The following is a 25230-nucleotide window of genomic DNA, read 5'->3' as shown; positions in this document are numbered from 1 at the left end:
GTCGTGTTTATAGGACCCCTCCGGGAACCGTCTAATGCAGCAGCTTAATGTGGAGACTACGCACAGCTACGCCTCCTTCACTTACAAGCTTATCGATGAGCCTCCGCTTGGGTATTACCAGATTGTAGCTGATACTGCGTCCGGGCAATCCAGCTACTCATCCTTCGAAGTCAAAGAATATGGTAAGTCGCGCCTACAGGTCCTTCGAAGTGAGAGTGTGGTAAGTCATGCCTACACGTCCTTCGAAGTGAGGGTGTGGTAAGAGTCGCGTCTACCTGTCCTTCGAAGTGAGAGTGTACAGAAAGAGTAGCGTCTACCTGTCCATCGAAGTGAGTGTACGGCAAGAGTCGCGTCTACCTGTCCATCGAAGTGAGTGTACGGCAAGAGTAGCGTCTACCTGTCCATCGAAGTGAGTGTACGGCAAGAGTCGCGTCTACCTGTCCTTCGAAGTGAGAGTGTACGGCAAGAATTGCTTCTACTGGTCTTTTGCAGTGAGTACAGTAAGTGTCATTTCAATGAGTTCTTCCTAGTGAAAGACTAGGTAGTTGTAGGGTGTGAATCACCCATCTGCAAGGCTTTCACCTTTCGCTTTCTTTGTTTCTGGGCATTGGCGATGGGCTATTGCGTACAGTTTGCATGGGTTTCCCAAAGTGGCGTGTTTGTAGGCTTTCAGCACAGCTGAGTTTGCATGTTCACTTTGGTAATATTACTTAACAGACAGTCAATACCCATGTCCCACTTTTGTGCAGAACATTTGAGTTTCCTATGTGATAGTGCATCGTGGTGGGACTGGTGCAAACCAATATGGGAATAAATTAAAGCTTTTCTGTAGAAGTTGGTTGGGTGTAGTGTGGGAGAGGGATTGGGCATTCTGTGGTTGCTGGGTAAAGTGGACATTGCAATCGGGACTGCAAGTTTTGTTGCTACATTTCACAGCTTAGCGCTTCAACGTATAGGTTGGTGATGTGTCTGTTTTTTATTTTTCTTTCCTTAGTTGTACCCAAGTTCTCTACTGAAATGAAGGCACCACAATCCGCTTCCTTCATCGCTGAAAGTATTAATGTGACCCTCTCTGCAAGGTACGTACAGTATCTGACGACGACTCCACCATGGTGGAAACACGTGAGTAAAACATTGAACTGATTCCGGGCCAGGTTGGGCTCCTAGAAATCCACTGAGTAATAGATGTATGCGATCTCTCACTGGCCAGCACCATGGGCTTCAACCGACATTCGGTGCATGTGAACGTTGGCGCTGATTGAGAACGGAATCTGCTTCTTCTGACTTTCAAACCATCAGCATTTGTATAGCACACCGTCCCCCGTAGGGGTATCTGGGTGCTGTGGACGCGACCTCTCCGGCGAAGAGCTGTGTCTTGAGTTTTCAGTGTCCTTGAAGGACTGCGGGGTGGAGGGAGGAGGGAAACTGCAATAAGAGGGAAGAAATGAGGAGAAAGGCAACATAAAGGCCAGTAATGAGCAGAAAGAGGCAACATAAAGGCCAGGAATGAGCAGAAAGAGGCAACATAAAGGCCAGGAATGAGCAGAAAGAGGCAAAATAAAGGTCAGAAAAAAGGGCAGGAAACGAGCAGAGAAGGTACAATCCGAAGGCAGCCGAGGGTAGTGGACTCTGGCAAGTGGGACAGGAGGACTGTCACCGGGGGAGCTGGCACGCGGATAGGTGATAGTGGAAGTTGAGAGGGGGTCAAAGTGTCCAAATGGGGTTCCCTCGCGGCGCTGGGGGGGGGAGGCGCGCGCAGCACCACTGTGCTTGTGATGAGCTCAGCTTGTCACGGTGGCACTGTGCTCATGACGCGCTGAGCTCGTCATGACCACGCCCGTTTTTCAGAACGCTCAGCACAGCGGGGGAATTAGCTCTGCATATGAGCGCCGCACGTGTCATGACTAGCTCAGCTAGTCTTCAGCACAGCGCTACTGTGCCTCATGACGAGCTGAGCTAGTCATCAGCACAGCGCAACTGTGCCTCATGACGAGCTGAGCTAGTCATCAGCACAGCGCAACTGTGCCTCATGACGAGCTGAGCTAGTCATCAGCACAGCGCAACTGTACCTCATGACGAGCTGAGCTAGTCATCAGCACAGCGCAACTGTGCCTCATGACAAGCTGAGCTTGTCAGCAGCACAGCGCAACTGTGCCTCATGACGAGCTGAGCTAGTCATCAGCACAGCGCAACTGTGCCTCATGACAAGCTGAGCTTGTCAGCAGCACAGCGCAACTGTGCCTCATGACGAGCTGAGCTAGTCATCAGCACAGCGCAACTGTGCCTCATGACAAGCTGAGCTTGTCAGCAGCACAGCGCAACTGTGCCTCATGACGAGCTGAGCTAGTCATCAGCACAGCGCAACTGTGCCTCATGACGAGCTGAGCTAGTCATCAGCACAGCCCAACTGTGCCTCATGACGAGCTGAGCTAGTCATCAGCACAGCGCAACTGTGCCTCATGACGAGCTGAGCTAGTCATCAGCACAGCGCAACTGTGCCTCATGACGAGCTGAGCTAGTCATCAGCACAGCGCAACTGTGCCTCATGACGAGCTGAGCTAGTCATCAGCACAGCGCAACTGTGCCTCATGACGAGCTGAGCTTGTCAGCAGCACAGCCCAACTGTGCCTCATGACGAGCTGAGCTTGTCATCAGCACAGCGCAACTGTGCCTCATGACAAGCTGAGCTTGTCAGCAGCACAGCGCAACTGTGCCTCATGACGAGCTGAGCTAGTCATCAGCACAGCGCAACTGTGCCTCATGACAAGCTGAGCTTGTCAGCAGCACAGCGCAACTGTGCCTCATGACGAGCTGAGCTAGTCATCAGCACAGCGCAACTGTGCCTCATGACGAGCTGAGCTAGTCATCAGCACAGCCCAACTGTGCCTCATGACGAGCTGAGCTAGTCATCAGCACAGCCCAACTGTGCCTCATGACGAGCTGAGCTAGTCATCAGCACAGCGCAACTGTGCCTCATGACGAGCTGAGCTAGTCATCAGCACAGCGCAACTGTGCCTCATGACGAGCTGAGCTAGTCATCAGCACAGCGCAACTGTGCCTCATGACAAGCTGAGCTAGTCATCAGCACAGCGCAACTGTGCCTCATGACGAGCTGAGCTTGTCAGCAGCACAGCCCAACTGTGCCTCATGACGAGCTGAGCTTGTCATGAGCATGGGAGGGGTTAAAGCCCACTGTCTGATCTTTGGGCAGCAAAGCTTTGCTACTTGTATAAGCAGGTAAAATGAAGGGTGTGTATGGGGAGGAGGGGAGACGATCCTACTCTTGTAAGAGCTGGACACCTTACTAACCTCAGTCACCATGTCCGTCTGTCCCCAACCTCCGCCGCCTCCTTGTGCACAGAGGACTTTTGATTGTCCTCTCTGCCAGCCCCACTCTCGCCTGCGCTCCTTTCTCAGGAGCTGAAAATTTTCATATGAGGAAAGTCCATGCAAGAAGCACAGGACACGAGCTGAACCCCCTCCGCTCGAGGGGTGGCTCTGTGGAGGGACTTCACCCAGACTAGTCCACCTCTTAGCAAATAATAATCTTTATTGTGAGGGTAATTATAAACCATTACAATTTTAGAAAGAACACATAGGTTACAAGCAGCCTGACGAATGAGAAGGCAGAAGCGTGGCGTCGTGGCATGAAGCCAAATGTGCAAAGGAAGAGTCCACCAACCTAAATGCAGAAACATCACAAATGAACTGGCAATCTATCGAGTCTATTCCAAAATAAAAAGCAGCTCGGTGCAGGTTGGTGCTTTGAGAGCATTTAAAAACCACCCTGAAGGTAAGACTTGTCCACAGAAGTGGTCTGATTTTCAGCTACCCCTGAACTGTAAACCAAGTTAAGAACCTTCCTTCTCCCCGTTGCTGTGGCAGCTTCAAGCCAATGTCACAGCTCACCTGCTCAGCTGCCCACCCTGGCGCAGGGCACAAGTGATGCCCCTTCAACCATCTTCCAAAGTCTAGTTCTCGTGACGTGGCGACAGCAGCGCCCCCACTCTGTTTCATTGGCATAGTCCAAAAAGATGTATTTTGGAGCCCAGGACCTCATGTTTGTTCTTAATTCTCAGGCCAGGAGACCCCGAGTAACTCTAGTATTGTAGGTGCATGCCTAGGGACCAGCCTGCAGGGGGCGCCTTCGCAGAGCATTGAATGCTTTCATTGGGCTCGGAATGCTGCCGGGGAGATTCTTGCAGGTTCCTTTGCTCTAAATGTTACAGCTGCACCCCCTGCCCCCCCACACTGGCTTCCTCCTTCATTGCATCTGTTAGACATCCTCTTGGAGTAAGGACCGTCCACACGAGGAGGGTGCTTAGGGTTTGTAGGGAGACCGGACTGGTGGCTTAAAATGCACTATGGACAAGGTGGTCAAAAATCCCCTTCGGTTATACCCCCCCTACCGACAGTGGCATAATATGAGGTAAAAAGATTGTAAACCTAGGGTGTGAATAAACCTCATTTTCGTTCCTTGCGTGCTGGCTAGGGAAAGCCTCCGACATTGCCGCACCCCCTAGTTTTGGTACCCAGATACACCCTGCAGCACAGTGCACCCCACAGACTGCACCCCAAGCATCATGCAGCTGCCCCAGTGCCCTCGAGGCTTCTGGGTAACCATGCCTGTTCCTCATGGCGGTGGGTCACTCCGAGGGCACTGAAGAGGACAGGCCGCCGCCTCCACTGACCCTCCCTTGTCTCACCAAGGCAGGATTGTTCCCTACTAAGGTTGGAGAGTAAATCTCCCTCCCATCCCTCCTGTTATTGGAAAGAGACCTGCTGCCCCCCTTGTCATGTGTCTCCATTGGCCATGGTGGTACCTGGGACACGTCAGCTAGAGATGGAGGACTCTGCCCCAGCCCTTTGAAGCCCCCTCTGGGGGCAGAGAAGGTGCCATGGGTCCTTGTGGAGAGAATGTGACCCACAGAGTAACCATCGTCCCCCTGACCAGGGTCCCCATCCACGTGCTCAAACTACCCCGACACAGCGATTCACCCCAAGTGCCTTGAGGCCCATCTTCGTGATGCTAAATCACACATCCAGACTGAGCCTGCAAGCGGCCTCACTAGCCAGTTCGGGTTCTTTTGGGTGGGCCATGAGGGCACGCGCCCCTGACCACTCCTCATCGAAGGGCCGCTCCCTCTGCTCTCCTGCTGGACTCCAGCTCTTAGCTGCACCTCACGCAGAGCTTCTGGGCGCTTTCGTGAGTCCCAGGCTCCTTCCTCCCAGTGGCACTCACTCCCTTACCCTCAGTCTTTCACTCCATGCTGATGGCAACATTACCACGCGGTGTTCTGGTTCCAATGCGCACTTTTTGTGCCCTTTCCTTGGTTGCATCAGTCTTTCGCTGGTTGTAGTGTGGCACCGACTTTAAGCCAAGGTGCTGTAGTATCTGTCCACTGAAGTGTTGCGCTGCTTCATTTGTGTGGTTTAACCGCATGTTTCACGTATGGTATACCCACATGTGTTTAAACATTCACAAACGTGCTTCACACTGGTCGCTCCTCGTTTCGATGCTGTCCACGCTGCTGTTTGATTTGTGCCAATGCGATATTTATAAGGTAGTTCCGTACCTGGTAAACACCGTAATTGCTTGGTGCAAAACATCTCCATTCCCAGTATCCGCCAAGGCATGGGTGAATCTGTAAGTTCTGCATATTTTTCTTCCCCGCAGCAGAACTTGCCTCATTTTCCCCACACCTGCCCTTGGCAGGAGTTACTTGGGGAAATTAGTCCAGGTACAATGTCCTACATTCACCCCAGTGCAGAGATCTGGGCCTAAATCCACCTTTCTTTTCCTCCCCATGCCATTCCAAGTTAAACCCAGCCATATGCAAATCAGTCTTGACCCTGTTCCCATTGGGAACAGTCCAACCCGAACTGCCAAGCCAGGTTCTCCCTGGACCGGAACCAAGAATCCTGGGACCGGTTTGGGGGCATCACACCTAATCAGCCAGGCTAGCTTGAATCCGGTGGCACAGTGAGCACTGGACCCACATCTGGGCATACCTGTCCCTCATGGGGGACAAACTGTAATCTGGATTTGTTACTGTACCCGGGTTACTGCAGCTCAGAGAACGAACGCCTGCACCTGTGCTCTTGTGCATACAATTGTCAAGTCTTAACCCTCTTCACCTTCATTACAGCTACACCTATGGCCAGCCCGTGGTTGGAAACGTCAAAATGACCATCTGCCGGAAGCCCAATTACTGGAAACCGGAGCAGACGTGCAGCCTGGCCGCCGGCGGGATCTGCGAGGTCATGGAAGGAGCGGTGAGTGGCCTCCTGAGCTGTGGGTCTGAGCCCGGCTCAGCACTTCTTGTGATGGGTTTCAGTGCCGACTGGCACTTGGAAGAGAACCTAGGGACCCTTGGCTTCTGCAGTGAGCGGTATCACAAACCAAGATGGAGCGGGTTGGCGGTGGAGCGGGTTCTGGGTTGGCGGTGGAGTGGGTTCTGGGTTGGCGGTGGAGCGGGTTCTGGGTTGGTGGTGGAGCGAATTATGGGTTCTCTGTGGGGCGGGTTCTGTGGTGCGAGTTCTGGGGGGGCAGGTTCTGGGTTGGAGGTGGAGCGGGTTCTGGGTTGGAGGTGGAGCGGGTTCTGGGTTGGCGGTGGAGCGGGTTCTGGGTTGGCGGTGGAGCGGGTTCTGGGTTGGCGGTGGAGCGGGTTCTGGGTTGGCGGTGGAGCGGGTTCTGGGTTGGAGGTGGAGCGGGTTCTGGGTTGGAGGTGGAGCGGGTTCTGGGTTGGCGGTGGAGTGGGTTCTGGGTTGGCGGTGGAGCGGGTTCTGGGTTGGTGGTGGAGCGAATTATGGGTTCTCTGTGGGGCGGGTTCTGTGGTGCGAGTTCTGGGGGGGCAGGTTCTGGGTTGGAGGTGGAGCGGGTTCTGGGTTGGAGGTGGAGCGGGTTCTGGGTTGGCGGTGGAGCGGGTTCTGGGTTGGCGGTGGAGCGGGTTCTGGGTTGGCGGTGGAGCGGGTTCTGGGTTGGCGGTGGAGCGGGTTCTGGGTTGGCGGTGGAGCGGGTTCTGGGTTGGAGGTGGAGCGGGTTCTGGGTTGGAGGTGGAGCGGGTTCTGGGTTGGAGGTGGAGCGGGTTCTGGGTTGGAGGTGGAGCGGGTTCTGGGTTGGAGGTGGAGCGGGTTCTGGGTTGGAGGTGGAGCGGGTTCTGGGTTGGAGGGTTCTGGGTCGGCGGGTTCTGGGTTGGCGGTGGAGCGGGTTCTGGGTTGGCGGTGGAGCGGGTTCTGGGTTGGAGGTGGAGCGGGTTCTGGGTTGGAGGTGGAGCGGGTTCTGGGTTGGAGGTGGAGCGGGTTCTGGGTTGGAGGGTTCTGGGTTGGAGGGTTCTGGGTCGGCGGTGGAGCGGGTTCTGGGTTGGCGGTGGAGCGGGTTCTGGGTTGGCGGTGGAGCGGGTTCTGGGTCGGCAGTGGAGCGGGTTCTGGGTCGGCAGGTTCTGGGTCTGAGGTGGGGGTCTGTTATCTGCACCTCTGCCGCATGAAGGCCACAGTCCGACCTCTGCCCTACGCAAGCACGTGGTTTTACCTGTCTGAGGTCCACCTGTTCCAGTCCCAGGGGATTAACCCTCACATTGATCACCTGCTCTGAACCGGTGGTAAATGTCTGCTATGAGGCAGATTCGGTGCTGGGGGTGGATACTTCGTTCGTCATTGGAGCTTAATCCTTTCTCTAGATTTTCCGAAAAGGGTCAAAGGTCATGATCCAGGATCCAAAAAGATCCTTTATTGTTTAAACTATTGATTCTTCTAGAAGTACTGAACAGGCAAAGCGTTTGGTTCCTATCCACACAAACTTCATCAGGACTTTTGAACAAAAAAAGGATAGAAATAAGCAGACTATTAAAAGCGATCACAAAAATAGATCAAATTTACGCTGAAAATCTGGGACTCTATATTTCCATTAGACTTGTTGAACCTCTAAACCATAAATGATGTACAAAAGCAGAGCCGTCTCCTATCTACAAATGTAAACCAGATTACACAACTGTCCGAAATATACGTGTCCTAAATGCATCTCTGCAGCAGGAGCTTACACCCAAATTAATAAACTATATATTTAATTCATGCACAGTTGAGGACTATGCATTGTAACCTGTTGACCTAGTCTTAGAGAGATAAAAATAATCTCCTTATTGGAACCTGTGAATGTTGAGCGCTCCTTCGGAGACCATGGCGCGCTCCGGGCCTCGAATGTCCCGTAGTAGCCCGGAGCGCCAACATTCCATGTTTGACAAAGGCCTCGCGGAGCCCGAGGGCATTACAACCCCTCAAGCGCCAAGAGGCGCTTGTTTTTACTGATAAAAAGATGCTTCCCCTAGAGGGCAGAATGTTCTAATAGTCTTATAGCCAGAGTATTGATTGGGCCTTAACGCTGGAGCGGGCCTTTAACCCCTTCCCCGCGGGGCTAATTCCCCTCCTGTGCGGGGGTTACAGTGTCCGTGCGCGGCGCTCGCGACAAGCTCAGCTCATCCTGCTGCACAGCGGTGCTGTGCTCATGACGAGCTGAGCTTGTCATGACTCCGCCCACTCAATGGAACGCCCCGCACAGAAGGGGAATTATCACCGCGTGGGTGTTCCGCGGCGGTTATGACGAGCTCAGCTCTTCATGAGCAAAACTCCACTGGGCCTCATGACGAGCTGAGCTCGTCATGGGCGCCCAACGGGTTAGTAGCCGGGAGAGCCCGCTACAGCAGGCTCCAAGGCTATATTCGAGATGCATTTAGGACATTTATATTTATCCATCTTGCACTTTCAAACCCAAATTCTCATTTTTGTCTAAACAAATTAAATTCCCCGTCTGACATGCATGTGAGGCTTGCCCGTCCTATGACTTTCAATACTTCCATTGTAATTAGCTACATCTCACCTTAACTTTGCTTTGTCCTTTGCCGATCCCTTCACGATCAACCTCCTCCCTACACACCTCTGCCTGGCTCTTACACTGCAGAAACCCTTCCTGCCGAAAGCTATTCCCTCCAATTGTTTCTGGAATGGTGACCAGTGCTTATCCTTTCTGGCACATTAGGAAGTCCTCTCCACCAAGCCGCTCGCCCTTCCTCACTCCAGAGAGCAGGAGCTTCCTCTCGCCTGCCTGTCTGGCCTGCTAGTGGGTGATGCCAATGACTTCTCGGCCAGTCACCACAGCATTATAATCTGCTCTTCCGCACCTCTCGCAGTACCACCGTAATCTGCAAGGCCGCCTCTGGGGCCACACCATGGAATCTGGCCCACTGTGAACGAGAACGTGTCCGCTGCCTCATTGTCCAGTCCATGAATGTGTCTCAACCAGGACAATATTTTCCTATGCAAACACATCAGCTCCAGCTCTCAAACAACACACATACTCCTTGTTCGTCACATGAACCACTGTCTCGTTGGCACCACACGCAATAGTTTCCTTTTCTGAAACTCCTGGTTCCACAAATGCACCACCAGGACAACTGGCAAGACTTCCAGGAATTCAATACTATGGGGCCTCACCACCCACACTCCAGGCCACTGCTCCACACACCAACATCCTTCCAATGCAGAACAAAAACCACACACACCAGAAGCATCTGAAAATCTCCCCAGTGGTAGACCCCTGGCCATCCTGAACCACAAAGTCACCCCATTGTAAAGGTCCAGTGATCTCAGCCAGACCGGCATGCCCTTCCTTACGGTTTCCGCAGTCCTTATTCTGTGAAGTCTTATTCGCACCCCTCGTTGAACTCATCTGCCTCCGAAGCCGCCTGCCCGGCGCCTCAACTTTGCAGGCAAAGCTCGGTTGGCCAAAAACTGTTGCAGAGCCTCAACTTGCGTTTTCTTTGCCCACCACCTCAATAGCATGTGCCTTCATTTAGTTAGTGTGTGTTGGCAAGTGTGGCACCACTGCCGCACAGTGCAGATCCTAGAAAATCCAGCCCATACAAGAGGCATCTGGCATACCATTGGCACCCTTAAGAGAAAGATGCCTGCTACTCCGCAAGCGTCCTCATCCGTCTCTTGCATTCCTCCATCATTGCTACTATCAAGAAGTATTGCAGGTAGTGTAGCATCTGCTCTGACCTCAACAGTGTCTCACCACCCACTGGAGGAAGGTGCTAAACCTCTCAAAGATTGGGAACACCGCTGAACATGTGTTCGGCATTGCATTGTCGCTGTAGCATAGCCCTTTAAATTGAATGCCTAGCAGATGGAAATCCTCTGGGTGTACTGGCAGCAAACAGAATGCCAGATTAATGTCTGCTTTCCCCATTTTCTCAAATTGTCCTTACCCACAAACCCCTAACCTCTGCTGCCTTCCCCATGCCCTGTACCATATTAAGAGTGGATAGCGGAGTGCACACCGCTGCATTTAGTGCAATTGTATCGGAAATGGTAGGGGTACCTGTAACTAACTTCAGTGGACTCCTACTTCTTCCAGTCTGTCCACACTCTCCAACCCTCTGGGGTTGGCCCTTGACAGAAAGGGTGGTCCGCTACAGTTACCCTCTTCCTGTAGGTATGACTGGCATGGGTCCAGACGCGGTCATGAATTACAACCCCAGATTGTTACCCGGGTCCTGTCTAGGCCTGGGCAGCAAATTCCTTTCCACTCACGGAATTTGTGAAATTTGAGTAATTTCGCGTTCCGCGGAGGACGCGAAAATGCAAAAAATTCTGCGATCCGCAACTTCGCTCAATTTGTTTGCTTGTTCGCGCTATCAAAATGCATGTTTGCGAGATTTCCCCACCCCCAGCATGCATACAGCACTCGTGAACAGGAAAAAAGCATCACAAACTGGTGGAACAAGCTATTCCGCGTGTTAATGGAACTTTTGCATGTTCGCAGAGATTTTTTACCGTTTCGTGGAGCTTTGCGTAGCGCGACTATGCAAATTCCGCCCACCCCTAGTCCCGTCATGGCTTGGATTATGCTGTTGTAGATCAGACTTTAGCAATGCCGGGTTTGAACTATGCCTGCCATCTCTATCACATCCATATAATTACTCGCTGGTGACTCTAGCATAGATCGTAAAGACTGTTGTCAACTTATCGACGTTAGTAAGGCGTTTACCACAAAAATACTCAGATTGTTGCTTTGGGCATATGGAGCAATGATGGACAGTAATATTTTAAAGATCCTTCCCCATTCATGCTTCATCATCGGATCTCATCCTGGTACCCTGGAAGCAAGGATGGGCTAAACCCCAGTCGAATGAGAACTTTGGTACTTATGTATTTTTATCTTATAACGGACCAGAAAAAAACAAGAGTGCCAGACTCCACCTCCACCCTCTCTGGCTCATAAACAAAGTATAATACCACTGATCGCAAATTTGGTAATAATTGTAACTCTGTGTGATTACCACAGATTTACCGAATACCGTTAAATAAGTATATAATTGAATGTGATGGTTTTGACTCTCCTGAACACTTTGACTCTCCTGTGAATACGGCGGTCTTTGCTGAGGGCGCTCGCACGAAGGATCGGAAGGACCAGGGATAAGTTTGACTGTCTGGGTTGGGATATTCTGACTTCCTTGGATAACGGGAAATGCTGCTATAACATTGCGGGAGTCGGGCGATTTTTATAACTTCCCCGATTTGTTTTGCTACCGCTTTCTACCATTTATATTGTTCAAATTGAATGTAGGGGTCGTTTTGCTTCTGGCGGGGGGAGGGGAGATTGGGAGCCTGTTTGACATTTCCTCCTCCACTTTTTTCCTACATTTAGGACTAAGTTAGTGGGGTGACAGGCACGCTGCTAGTGGGGTCAGGCCGTAGCCATCTGCAGGGGTGCAGGGTGGTGGGATGGGGGGTTCTTTTGTTTTGTTTTATTTAGTTTCTATGGCCTCTTTCTTTCCTTTCTTCCTTATACGAGAGGCGGGTTGTCTATCCTGAGCTGATAATTTTCTCATATTCGGGTGTCTACTTTGGTCCTAGTTATCCTGATTTGTGGGTGGACAGACTGACTGCTTCAGCTTAGCGGGGTTGCGGATTGTGATGTCTTTTCTCCTCCCATGTATTCCCGAAGGTTGGTGTTTCGAACTCCCTTAATTAGTCTCTATCGCCTTAATTTCTTCGCCTGTCCACCGTTGTACTGTGTCCTACTGTATGATACCCGATATGTATAATGTTTTCTCTTGTTTTCTTCTATTAATAAAAACATATATAAAAAAAATAAGTATATAATACCGCAATGGATGAATGATTGAATTAATCTCTGCCACTGGCAATGGCTTGGCGTCTCATCCAATCCATTGTTTTACTCCCTCCACGCCACCTCAGTTTGGACCCAGCCATTTGCAAGTCCGTCTCGACCCTGCTCCAATAGGAACAGTCAGCCTGAACTGCCAGGCCAGGTCCTCTCTGAAATGAAGCACAAGCAGCACTGGACCAGCCGAGCCCTTGTGATGGGCTCATCAGCCAGATCTAGCTTGGTTCCCGTGTCACCGTGTGCATGGGAACCATGTCTGGGCATACCCTGTGTCCCCGAGTGATTGCCATTGGCTAGGATTCATTCAAGCATTCCCCCATCACATTTTGTATGCTTAGGTGTGATTCCCTCCGTGGGGCGAGTATGCCTGAGTTTGTCGGTCCTATGCTCGCTGTGCTGTCACCAAGCTATACCTGGCTGATGAGCCCATAACTAGGGAGAAACCGGTCCTGGGTTGCTTGTTTTCTGGTTCAGGGAGGAGCTGGCAGGTTGGACTGGACTGCTCCCAGTGGAGCAGGGTCCAGGCTGATTTGCATATGGCTGGGTCCAAACTGACGGAGCATGGTGGACCAAAGACAATGGATTGGAATGTGGCCCCAGTGATTGCCAGTGACTGAGATGAATTCAAGTATTCCATCACCTTCTTGTTTTTGCATCATTAAGTGACAAGAATTGTACATTTCTCTGTAAATTTGAGACCATTACTGTGCTTCTGACTAATGTTTGTTATTAGCCTGAGCTGACTGAGCCCCTTGAGTCACTGAGGAGTGAGAGGGTGTCAGAGAATGGACATGGGCCATGGACATTTACAGGGAGCTTCACCCAGATGTAACTCTTGTCTCTTTTCCAGCTCGGACCAGATGGAGCCATGAATGCAACCATCAACCTGCAGAAGTACCAGTTTTACCGCCCGGGCCTGCAGAACAGTCTGTCCATTGAAGCCACGGTGACCGAAAATGGAACAGGTGAGTGCTGCACAGTAAAGCTGACCATCCCCTCAAAGCCTAGGGTTCAAGGGCCCTTGAGGCAGTCAAAGTGTTCATTGAAACTTGGCTATGGCCATTGAAGCAGCCCAGGGCTTCATCAAGACTTGGCAAATGTAATAAAGGAAACCGTGAGCCCTCTCTAGAGAAGCCAGGGGTTCAAGGGCTATTGAAATAGACCAGGGCCTCGCAGAGACTTCGCTAGTGCAGTCAAGGAATCCGTTACCCCTCCCTGGAGATGCCAGAGGCTCAAGGGCTGTGAAGGCACCCTAGGGCCTCAGTGAGACTGAGCTAGTGCTTGGGCCTTTGAAGCAGCCCGGGGCTGCACAGCCTTGGCTAGTACTAGGGGCGTTGAAGCAGCCCGGGGTCTCACTGAGCCGTGGCTGGTGCTAGGGCCGTTGAAGCCGCCCGGGGCCTCACTGAGCAATGGCTAGGGCCATCGAAGCAGCCCGGGGTCTCACTGAGCCATGGCTGGTGCTAGGGCCGTTGAAGCCGCCCGGGGCCTCACAAGGCCATGGCTGGTGCTAGAGTCATTGAAGCAGCCCGGGGTCTCACTGAGCCGTGGCTGGTGCTAGGGCCGTTGAAGCAGCCCGGGGTCTCACTGAGCCGTGGCTGGTGCTAGGGCCGTTGAAGCAGCCCGGGGTCTCACTGAGCCGTGGCTGGTGCAAGGGCCGTTGAAGCAGCCCGGGGTCTCACTGAGCCGTGGCTGGTGCTAGGGCCGTTGAAGCCGCCCGGGGCCTCACTGAGCCGTGGCTGGTGCTAGGGCCATTGAAGCAGCCCGGGGCCTCACTGAGCCGTGGCTGGTGCTAGGGCCATTGAAGCAGCCCGGGGCCTCACTGAGCCGTGGCTGGTGCTAGGGCCATTGAAGCAGCCCGGGGCCTCACTGAGCCGTGGCTGGTGCTAGGGCCATTGAAGCAGCCCAGGGCCCTCACTGAGCCATGGCTGGTGCTAGGGCCATTGAAGCAGCCGGGGCCTCACTGCGCCGTGGCTGGTGCTAGGGCCATTGAAGCCACCCGGGGCCTCACTGAGCCGTGGCTGGTGCTAGTGCCGTTGAAGCAGCCCAGGGCCTCACTGAGCCGTGGCTGGTGCTGGTGCTAGTGCCGTTGAAGCAGCCTGGGGCCTCACTGAGACGTGGCTGGTGCTAGGGCCATTGAAGCAGCCCAGGGCCTCACTGAGCAATGGCTAGGGCCATCGAAGCAGCCCGGGGCCTCACTGAGCCGTGGCTGGTGCTAGAGTCATTGAAGCAGCCCGGGGTCTCACTGAGCCGTGGCTGGTGCTAGGGCCATTGAAGCCGCCCGGGGCCTCACTGAGCCATGGCTGGTGCTAGGGCCATTGAAGCAGCCCGGGGTCTCACTGAGCCATGGCTGGTGCTAGGGCCATTGAAGCAGCCCGGGGCCTCACTGAGCCGTGGCTGGTGCTAGGGCCATTGAAGCAGCCCGGGGCCTCACTGAGCCGTGGCTGGTGCTAGGGCCGGTGAAGCAGCCCGGGGTCTCACTGAGCCGTGGCTGGTGCTAGGGCCATTGAAGCAGCCCGGGTCCTCACAGAGCCATGGCTGGTGCTAGGGCCATTGAAGCCGCCCGGGGCCTCACTGAGCCGTGGCTGGTGCTAGAGTCATTGAAGCAGCCCAGGGCCTCACTGAGCAATGGCTAGGGCCATTGAAGCAGCCCGGGTCCTCACAGAGCCATGGCTGGTGCTAGGGCCATTGAAGCCGCCTATGGGCCTCACTGAGCCGTGGCTGGTGCTAGTGCCGTTGAAGCCGCCCGGGGCCTCACTGAGCAATGGCTAGGGCCATTGAAGCCACCCGGGGCCTCACTGAGCCGTGGCTGGTGCTAGGGCCATTGAAGCCGCCTATGGGCCTCACTGAGCCGTGGCTAGGGCTGTTGAAGCAGCTGGAGGCCTCACTGAGCCGTGGCTAGTGCCAGAGCCGTTGAAGCATTCCGGGGTCCCACTGAGCCGTGGCTAGTGCCAGGGCCGTTGAAGCAGCCCGGGGCCTCACTGAGCCGTGGCTGGTGCTAGGGCCATTGAAGCAGCCCGGGGCCTCACTGAGCAATGGCTAGGGCCATTGAAGCCACCCGGGGCCTCACTGAGCCGTGGCTGGTGCTAGGGCCATTGAAGCCGCCTATGGGCCTCACTGAGCCGTGGCTAGTGCTATGGCCATTGAAGCGGCCCAGGGCCTCACTGAGCCGTGGCTAGTGCTAGGCCCGTTGAACCAGCCAAGGGCATCACAGAGCCGTGGCTACTGGGATTGAAGCAACCCAGCACCTCACTGAGCCGTGGCTGGTGCTAGGGTAATTGAAGCAGCCCGTGGGCCTCACTGAGCCGTGGCTAGGGCTAGGAGTTTATCAAAGACCAAATAGTGATGCACACATCCAGCACGAACGTCCAGGACAAGCTATGGGCAAGTGGAGATACCACACTCAAGGATGTAATGGTCATCGTCAAAAGGGCAGAACTCGCACGGAGGTGCGCTGACGCAACCAAGAAAGAACCGCCAACCGCAGCCATGGTGAACAGGATACAGGAAGAAGACCCTCGCAAGGATCAGAGGTACAGAGGCGCCACGCCGAAGGGGTCCAACAAATGGCAGGGCAACACCGGATTGCAAAAGAAACAGGAAGGAAGTGGCAACAAGAAAACGTGTTACAGGTGCGGAAGCTGGTCCCATGAAGCACACGACAGAAGGTGTCCCGCATTCAGGGCCAAGTGTCTACACTGTGGCATCATCGGCCATTACGAGAAAGTTGCCGGAAGAAAATGTCCAAGAGCGTGGTGAAATACGTAGACCAGGAAGAAGATAACCAGGAAGAGACGGCAGAGGAAGAAGTCATCACCGTCTTATGCATATACGACCAGATAATGTGTGTAGATGGGAAAAGGACCACCAAACCCGTGTTGGAAATGAAGATGGGAGGAGTAACCATCAGCGTAGTGGCGGATACAGGCTCCCACTACACGATAATACAAAGAGCAGTGTGGGAGGAAACATTCAGACCGAAGATAGGACCAGAGCTGGAGAAATTGGACATCCGACCAGTCACATAGAACGGCGATCGCATCCCAATGGTGGGATATAGACTCTTGAAGTTTGAGTTCAGAGGCAGATCAGCGTTATGCAAGCTGTACATCTCAGAGAGAGGACCGTCCGTCTTGGGGTGGCTGGACCAGGGCGACCTGGGAATCAAGTTAGACCCGGGAGGTAAAGAACAGATTTTGCTCACGGAACCAGAAACATGGCCCAATCTCACCAAATGGAGAGAGGACTACCCAAAAGTATTCGGAGGCACGGTGGGAAAACTTGAAAGATTCCAACGTAAGATCGTGCTCAAGGAGGACGCCATTCCAGTGGCCCACAAGGTGAGAAATATACCCATAGCGGTAAGAGAGGCAGTCCAAAAGGAGCTTCAAGAATTGGAGAGTAAGGGGATAATTGAACCCATCACCTGCGCAGAGTGGCTCGCACCATTGGTGGTAGTCATGAAGCCGAACGGAAAGGTCAGGCTCTGTGTCGACCTGAGAGAGCTAAATAAGAACATTGTCGTAGAGAAATTTCCCCTCCCAAGGATCGACGAAATGTTGGCGAAGACCAGGGGGGTCAAGTGGTACTCCACCGTCGATTTGACCTCCGCTTACCACCAAATAGTATTACACCCTGACAGCAGGAAACTCGCGTCTTTCATCACCCCATTCGGATGCTACCAGTTCTGCCGCATGCCGTTCGGACTGGCCTCGGCAGCCGCAGTGTTCCAAAGGTTAATGCACCAACTGTTTAAGAATGTAACCGGCATCCAGTACTTCCAAGATGAAATTCTGGTAATGGGGCGAGACAGAATGGACCACGATCAAACTCGGAAAGGTGCTGAAAACTCTGGAAAGTAAAGGCCTCACGGCAGAATGGACTAAATGCCGTTTGGGCCTGGAGTCGGTGACCTACCTAGGTCATGAAATTGGGGCGCAGGGTATCACACCAAAAGCAGAAAACGTAAAGGCAATCGCTGAAGCTCTGCCCCCCACCAACAAGGAGGAAGTCAGGTCGTTTTTGGGCATGGCGGAGTATTACAGTAAGTTTGTGGTACACTTTGCTTCCAAAACGCACCATATGAGGATGTTGACCAGGGAAAGCACCAGTTTTGAATGGACACCAGAGGCACAACGGGAGTTTGAAACAATCAAAAGGGATGTCACGGGAGCAGTGCCACTAAAAGGATATGACCCACAGGGCACTACGGTGCTCACGACCGATGTCAGTGAAAAGGGCCTGGGAGCAGTGCTCATGCAAGAGCGCGGACAAGGACAGATGGAGACGATCAGTTTTGCGTCCAGGGCAATGACAGCCACCGAAAGCAAGTACAGCGTGATCGAGAAGGAGATGCTGGCCGTGGTGTGGGCCACAGCGAGATTTCGGCAGTTCCTATGGGGCACCAGATTCCTGCTCAGGACGGATCATAAGCCATTGGTAAAGGTGCTAACATCGAGTGGACATGCCAACGCCACTCCCAGAATATCAAAAATGTCGCTGAAACTACTCGAATTCAGATATGACGTGGAGTACATCCCTGGAAATCGCAACCGAGTGGCAGACTATTTGAGCAGGGCAGCAGCAATGGAGCCTGGAGAAGAAGACCCCACGGACCAAAAGGAATTGGTGGCCCTGGTGGAGGATCAGGAGAAAATCATCAGCTACCAGGAGTGGACCGAGGAATACGAGGAAGACAGCGTCTTGACTGAAGTGAAGAAGTACATTGTCAAGGGGTGGCCAGACAAGAGACATGTGAGCGAAAATATCAAGCCCTACTATGAAGTAAGGGAGGAATTGTAAGTGGGAGACAAAGGAGTATTCACATACAGAGGGGATAAAGTGATCCCTCCGAGAAATCTCATAACCAAGTTACTGGACTTGTTACATGAAGGCCATCTGGGCATTGGGAAGTTGAAGTTAAGGGCCAAACAAAACTACTGGTGGCCAGGCATGGACATAAGAGCGGAGAGGCATGTCAGAGAATGTCCACAGTGCCAAGGGGCGGACAAAACGCTTAAGCCCCTGCGGCCTGCACTAGGACGGTTCGAAACCCCGCAGAACCCGTGGGAAGAATTGTCAATAGACATATTGGGACCCATCCTTGATGACCAGGGCACTCAGAAGTATGTATGTGTCCTCATGGATCGATACTCCAAATGGCCAGAGTTGAAAGTAGACGAGACCATGGACACTGAGAGCATTCTAAAATTTTTGTCGGACACTTTTGTGAGAGAGGGCATACCCAAGTCTATCTTGAGCGATAATGGCCCCCAATTCACGTCAGAAAAATGGAACAAGTTCATGCAAAGGAACGGCATAGCCATCAAACACACAGCGATCTACCATCCTGCTGGGAATGGCTTGGTGGAACGGTTTAACCGAGTTGTGATGGGCGCCGTACAGGCAGCGATTTCCTGCAACAAAGATTGGGAGAAAGCCATAGAGAACATGGTATGGGCCTACAGGATTACCCCAACGGGAACGGGATATAGCCCTTTCCAGATCCTGAGAGGACGAGAACCCTTCACACATGACAATCGGATTTGGAAGGAGAAGGTTATCACCAGCGAATGGTCTCCCGCGGTGGTGCGTGCCAACCTAGAAAAAGCACAGTCGATATATACCAACCACTACAACAAACGGAAGAATGTAAAAGGGACAGGATTGGAAAAGGATGAGTGGGTAAGAGTAAAGTTGGCAACGTTACAGAAGAAAGGAGACAGTAAATACAGCAGGCCCATGCAAGTCAAGGAGGTGTACAATCGGGCGGCCTTGCTGAGTGACGGCAACGTGTGGTCCCAAGACCGCATGGCCAGGTGTAACAAAGTTCTACAATGGGAACAACTGGGAGCTGAATGGGACGACAGAGGAGAACCGAATGCAGAGTGGGAACAAGGCACTGGCGAGCAACTTGGAGAAGGAAGTGCTAGAGATGAACTAATAGAGGAAAGGAGAAGCATGGAGGACGCGGAAGTGCAGAGAGAGGGAAGAAGTGACGAGGTGCAGAATCAAGGGCCCCAGGAGAGCTCGACCAAGGTGACCAGGAGCGGAAGGTCTGTGGTGAGACCAGCAACGTTTCGAGATTTCGAAATGAACATTTGAACTGTAAGTGACTCTTATTCTGTTTGGAAAAAGGGAGATATGTAGTGGCGCGCACTAGTCTATGCACGTCGCGTAACTACGTGACGTGCGGCGGCCATTTTGGGGGCGGACTGCGCGCGCATCGGCAATGAGAGCCGCGGCAGCTGAGGGAGAGCAGCGCCGGCTCGGCGCTCTTCAGGATCTCATGTAATTAATAAAGTACCGTTAATAACCACTCTGGGTCAGCGGTTTCATTGCAGAGAGCAACATTACACGCCTCGTAGTGCAAACAGCTAAGCTTTAGAAGCGAATGTTCAATAACAAGACAGTGGAACAACCTCAACTTCTGCTAAAAATCAGACCGATTGTACAGCCCTGTTCATCCACACCAGCTGGGCTTAGGAAAGCCAGGCCCAAGCACTGCTTTTGAATCCAGCATGAGAGATTCATTTCACAGGAACACAGCCCTGGAGAGAGGGGGCTGGTACACTACAAACAGTCAAGGGGTGGAGAGAGGCTTCGTGGCGCACCTGGTGATCTGTGAACACAGGGTCGCCCACACACAGGATCTGGGGGAGGAACAGTAAACTGTGTCAAAAGCAAGTGTGGGGGGGTATTTATGTATTTTTGCTTTTTATAGAATGACCATAATTTATTCTTTACTGTGATATCATGGTTGTGTCCCAGTACCTGGAAGGAATTGTTAACATGTTCTTGTAAACTCTGTGTGATGTGCTGTTTAAGATGAACGAACATGAGAAAATAGAAAAAACATGGCTTTGTAAAAAAATGCATTGTATATGTAGCCTAATTCCATTTGGGGACCAGACCCGATGGCACTTGTTAGACGCACGAGAAGAAATACAGGTCAAGCGGGTATATTGCCTTCAATAGCCATGGCATCCCCTGCACACGGTCCAGACATGTGACATGGGGCCAGCGGGCGCCTCCCCTACATGTCCTAGGAAGTGGCCGAAGGTGGGGGTCTTCTCTCCACTTTCCAAACACTGTTTGTATAAATCCATAATTTTGAAGTAATCGGGTGGTTGAAGCTGTTGCCATAAGCTCTAAATACAAAATGGAGCCCGCTGGGACCAGCAGCGCGCTGTGGCCGGGGTCTCTTTTGATGCTGGCTGGCAGGGGTCTCTTTTGATGCCGGCTGTCGTCTGCCTCCTCGGCTTGACTTGCTGATCAGAGGGCACCCTTCTGTCTGCTGGGGGGACTGACCCGTTCTGCTTTGAATTCCCGCAGATGTCCAGATGACGGAGTCGACATCCGTGTGGTTCTCCAAGGAGGCGATGAGCCTCAGTTTCGACTACAGCTCCATGGATCGCTACTACAAGCGGGGAATGAACTACGAGGGAGCGGTAAGTCTTTCTGAGAACCCTCTCACTTTCTTCTATAATGAGGATCCTCCTCTCTAGACCAGAGTGTGAAACCTGGGGCAGTGGGGGTGAGCTCCCCCTGAAGTAAACCCTGCTTGAATGTAGCTAGAGACCTCTGGTCGCAAGCCCACACCCCTTCAGCCCAATCCTATTTGACCCAAGTGTTCTTGGCTGGGGGTAGAGGGGCGGTTGAGCGGGCGGGGCCTGCCACCTTTTGACAGATGTTCCAATATGAAACTCTGAATAAGGCCATTTGGGCTTCTTCAGATTTTGACAGATGTGGGGCATCTCCCAAAAGCGGCTGAACTTCAAAAAGCTCGATTTAGAGTTTATAGGTCCTCTATGCACTCAAAGTAGGGTGAACAGGACATCCGCGACTCCTTGGCGGATGTCCCACACTTGCCACTCTCTAGAGCCATTCATCTTTAACAGGTCAGTGGACGCCATGTGACTATTCTGTGAAGTGACTTTTCCATATGACTTCTCTGAAGGCCACAAAAAGCGATCTGCATTGCTCCGAAACGTATAAGACATGAACCCCTCTGCCGCCTACGCTCCTAGTAGGAGCTTATGCCTTCAGTCTGGCAACAAGCATGTGGGTGCCACTGGTTGTCGCATTTGATTTTCACAAATATAACCAGGCTACCAGCCTTCTCCATCTGTGCCCCAGGAAGTAGAATAGGGGATGCGAAATTCACGTAATTTGATTCAGTATGATTTCACGAAATTATTGGAAACTATGCAAAATGCTAATCCGTCACTTTGTGCTATATCTTAGCGTGAAATGCATTCTTGTCAATTTTTGGCATACGGATGCATTTAAACAATTTGCTAAACACCCCTAGGTTTCCGTTCCTGTGCATGCACCATCCATGGAAAACTTTAACAGCGAATGGCACCTAATTACGCAAAGTGGCATTGTGGTGGAATTTCAGATAATGCAAATTTACTAAAATTATACTTAAAATTTTGCGCAGGCCTCGTGTAGAACAGCATTCCTGTTATCCATTCGGATTCCCCCCCCCCCAACCTGCTTAAGTTTAGGGTCCTCTGCCCGCTTTAAAGAACGCCACATAAATGTGTGCTCTACACATTGCGTATATTGTGTTTTGTGAAGTTAAATTGTTTGCTAACTTAACAAGTTTATATAGCAGAGCGTGTCAAAAACTATAAAGCAAAAAAACCAAATATTTTTTCTTGATATTTTGACCCTCGAGATTGTACTTTGGATGTCAATATTTGAGGAGTTATAATGATATAAAGTGGGTGAGGTGGCAGATTGCGTATTTTTGTAGTGTTGCTCCTTGGCGGTACCTTTACAGTGCCCCGCTACTCTTGAGGTCGGGTCTCGCTCTACAAATAACCAACCCACACATGCAGACCCCACTATGGCCACTCATGGTCCATTGTGGCACAGTCACCATTCCATCCTGCCACACAGCGTGCTGGTAACCAGTTGTCCCAGTGGCTAGGACCCGCCTGAGGTAGGAATCTGGGTGGTGAGGCCTGGGTGGGTAATCCAGATTAGCGTCCGTTCATTCAGGCGTGGCCATTGTTGTGAAAAAAACGGATACATTTTGCTAAACACTTAAGGTGTTTACCTACCAGGACGTTAACACAACCAGAATTTGTCCGGTTTTCCAGATCCCACCAGAACACGAAAGAAGTATTTGAAGCAATGACACATTTACCAGGTGTCTTTTCAAATCTGATTTGAGGGTTGGGGCATTGAGGCATCAAAAGGCTCTCGCTGGTAGAGAGGAAAATAATGGATGAGTGAGTTCTCATCAGTTGCTGCAACAACAATGGCACCAATGATCTGGGAATCATTCTGAGCCAATGGGAGCGTTCAGTTCTTTTACAGCTGCCAGACCACATACCCTCTCAACAAGAGCCCCAGCAACCACAGACCAGTCTAGACCTAGAATGAGAAGGGCACCTTGAGTTCTGCACCACAGGGACCATAGGATTCATGGATTCCCCTCTCACTTAGAGTCACACTGAGAAATCCCAAAAGAGTGAAGGGTGGAATGCCGGAGCTCATCTCAGCGGCTGGGAGCTACCCTGAGATGCATGCCGTTCCATCATACCACCGCATACCACATCACCACAGGCATGCACCAGCAATATGCAAATCAGCCATGGTCCTGCTCCAATAGGAAGCGTTGTGTTCGAACTCCAATGAGAACTGGCGAGCTGTACTTTCATTTTTACTGTGTGACCTCATCGCATTCTAGGTCCCAATGCCCAAGTGATGTCCGGCTGAAAGCTTTTCACAAGAGCTACTAAAAGATGACTGGTATTTTTCGGAAGACTTTTTAAAAAAGATATATTTAATTTTTTATCGAAGAAAATATTTGAGATGGAAACGGTATACACCTTTAACATGGAGCTTCCTGATAATTAAGCACTTAAAAATCAGGTCAATTTTTTTTAAGAGTCAACGGCTGACATCTTTGTATGCTGGTTGCATACGGCTTCTCAAAATGCACCATGACGAAGAGCTCTTACAAACCAAAGGGAGAGTTCTTGTTTACTGATTCACACAATCTCTAGATTGGTGTTCCACCTTTAAGAGATTTTATAGACTTTAGTGAGACGATTCCCTGTAATGACTGACTGTTGGCAAGTTATGTAGGTGAGACATCATGAACTACTAATAGCCGATTAATCTAAACCTTATTGGCCCTTACATGATCACTTGGCCAGTGACCTTACAAAGCTGCCATTAGATGACCCTCCTTCAAGATGTCCTGCCAACTGCCAGAAGTCCACCTCCTTGAAACATTCCACTTAGTTAGCAAGGTTGACCGCGTAGATGTTCTGTTGGCCTACACATTCGTGATGGATACCAAGACTCGATGTCCTGCAAAGTGTCACAGTCGAGTACGCTATTCCATCACCTTAAAATAGGCAGCCCATATTTGAGCATTGGGTCGGCTTCACCCACTTCCAGCTCATGTCGAGCTCCTATTGGTCTTGCAGATAACCAGTCTCACCGACGCCTATCCCTGGTTCTTTCTTGGAGACCTCGACACGAAATGTTGCCCATGAGATTCGTAAGTTGATAATACATTAATTGTCACTGTGCGAAGTACCACAGTCTGTCACCTCATATCTGTTGTATATTTATACTTACTTCAATATGACTACTTGGTGTCTGTAGTCCTTTCTTAGTGTTCTTATCTTACCAGTCTCCCATACTACCGAAGTGTGTTCTATCTGTGTTGGGGATTCCAGCCTTGGCAGTTGATGGTCGGGTCAGCTGTGAGGTTTACTGCCTTGCTGTCTAACTTAATAAATATATCTTAATAACCTGAAGATGTGTTCTGCTGCTTACCAAATCTATTTACAATAATATCTTAGTGCAACTTGTATTAAAACTCAAGCTTCACAAAGTACATTTAAAAACCCCTTTCCTGCTGGCCCTCCCGGCAAGGGGTGCACGAAGTCCCCTGAGACCAGAGCTGTCCCCTCCCCAACACTGCCCTTGTGTCACTGGCCCCTGCTCAACGCCCTGCACCCTGACTAGGTTTCCTGCCGTGAGCTCATGCTTTATCCGCTGCAGCATCACTGCCCTAGCTTCATTTCTTACCGGATTATGGTTTCCATTCCTAATTAAACACTGGAGAGGAAGATTCTGGTGTACCATGACGTACGAAATGTGTCTGCTCGAAAATGTGGAGGAAGAGTGTTTGGATCCCCACATAGACCTAAAGTCCACTTTGATTCCTTACTTTAACCTTTTTTTTTTCTTTAGCTCATCCTCCAAGGCGTCAACCGGGACCCGATCCCTAATGAAAGCGTTGACCTGTACATCGACTATTTGAAGGTGGCCAACTGTACAACCGACAAGGACGGAAAGTGCTTCTTTTCGATCAACACCACTGACTTTTTGGACGCCACCGTTGCAATTGAAGTGAGTACTGTAAGAGTATCCAAGGGTGTGGGTTACTCTGCTCATCAGAGTCCAGTGTCGACATCCAGGTGAGAACCGTACCATTGGTCCAGGTGGTAGATTCACCCTACGTGTGTATCCACAATTGTTGACATTACCCAAGTGAGCACAGTGTTAATGTGAGTGCAATGTTCTTGGCCAAGTGCATGCAGTGTTCTCACCTGAGGGCTCTGTGCTATGGAAGTAGGCACAGTGTTGCTATGGAATAGAGTAGTGTGTTTTATCAAAGTACAGTCTGGATGCCTGAGTGAGTAATATATCTGTCTCTGAGTACAGTTGTGTTCACATCTATTATTTGTCTGAACTATACATAGAGGATCATAAGGTGTGGCACAAGTAATGAAAAGGACTACCAGGTGAGAGGTTACACACCTTTTTGAGGGTGCTACAGACACCACCTTTTCTGGGTTTCGCTCAACGCCATGATGTTCTTCGGAGTGACAGTCGCGCTCTACAAATAGCCCATTACATTACACCTTTGGCTTTTAGTGATGCCAAACATCGAGGGACCGAAGGCACTATATAAATCGAAAAGGCAGTAGAGAGTAAAGCCAATGAGATGCTTCCAACCAAATCCTTGTATTTAGCACATCACCACAGCATACTCAATAAATCCTTAG

General features: G+C 51.4%; 1 pseudogene across 1 annotated transcript in view; it reads left to right on the top strand.

Annotated features, from left to right (window-relative positions):
• LOC144770899 (alpha-2-macroglobulin-like) overlaps nt 1–25230 on the top strand; it is a 198468-nt pseudogene that overhangs the window by 67235 nt on the left and 106003 nt on the right. The window contains exons 6-11 of the transcript XR_013599063.1: nt 14–182; nt 995–1079; nt 6150–6276; nt 13038–13152; nt 20519–20634; nt 24413–24571. The product of XR_013599063.1 is annotated as an alpha-2-macroglobulin-like (transcript). The remainder of the gene's footprint in view (nt 1–13; nt 183–994; nt 1080–6149; nt 6277–13037; nt 13153–20518; nt 20635–24412; nt 24572–25230) is intronic.

The sequence above is a fragment of the Lissotriton helveticus genome, chromosome 7, assembly GCF_964261635.1.
Source record: "Lissotriton helveticus chromosome 7, aLisHel1.1, whole genome shotgun sequence".
Classification (NCBI taxonomy): Eukaryota; Metazoa; Chordata; class Amphibia; order Caudata; family Salamandridae; genus Lissotriton; species Lissotriton helveticus.
Note: the sequence above shows the minus strand (reverse complement) of the source record. Positions and strands in the feature narration are given on the sequence as shown.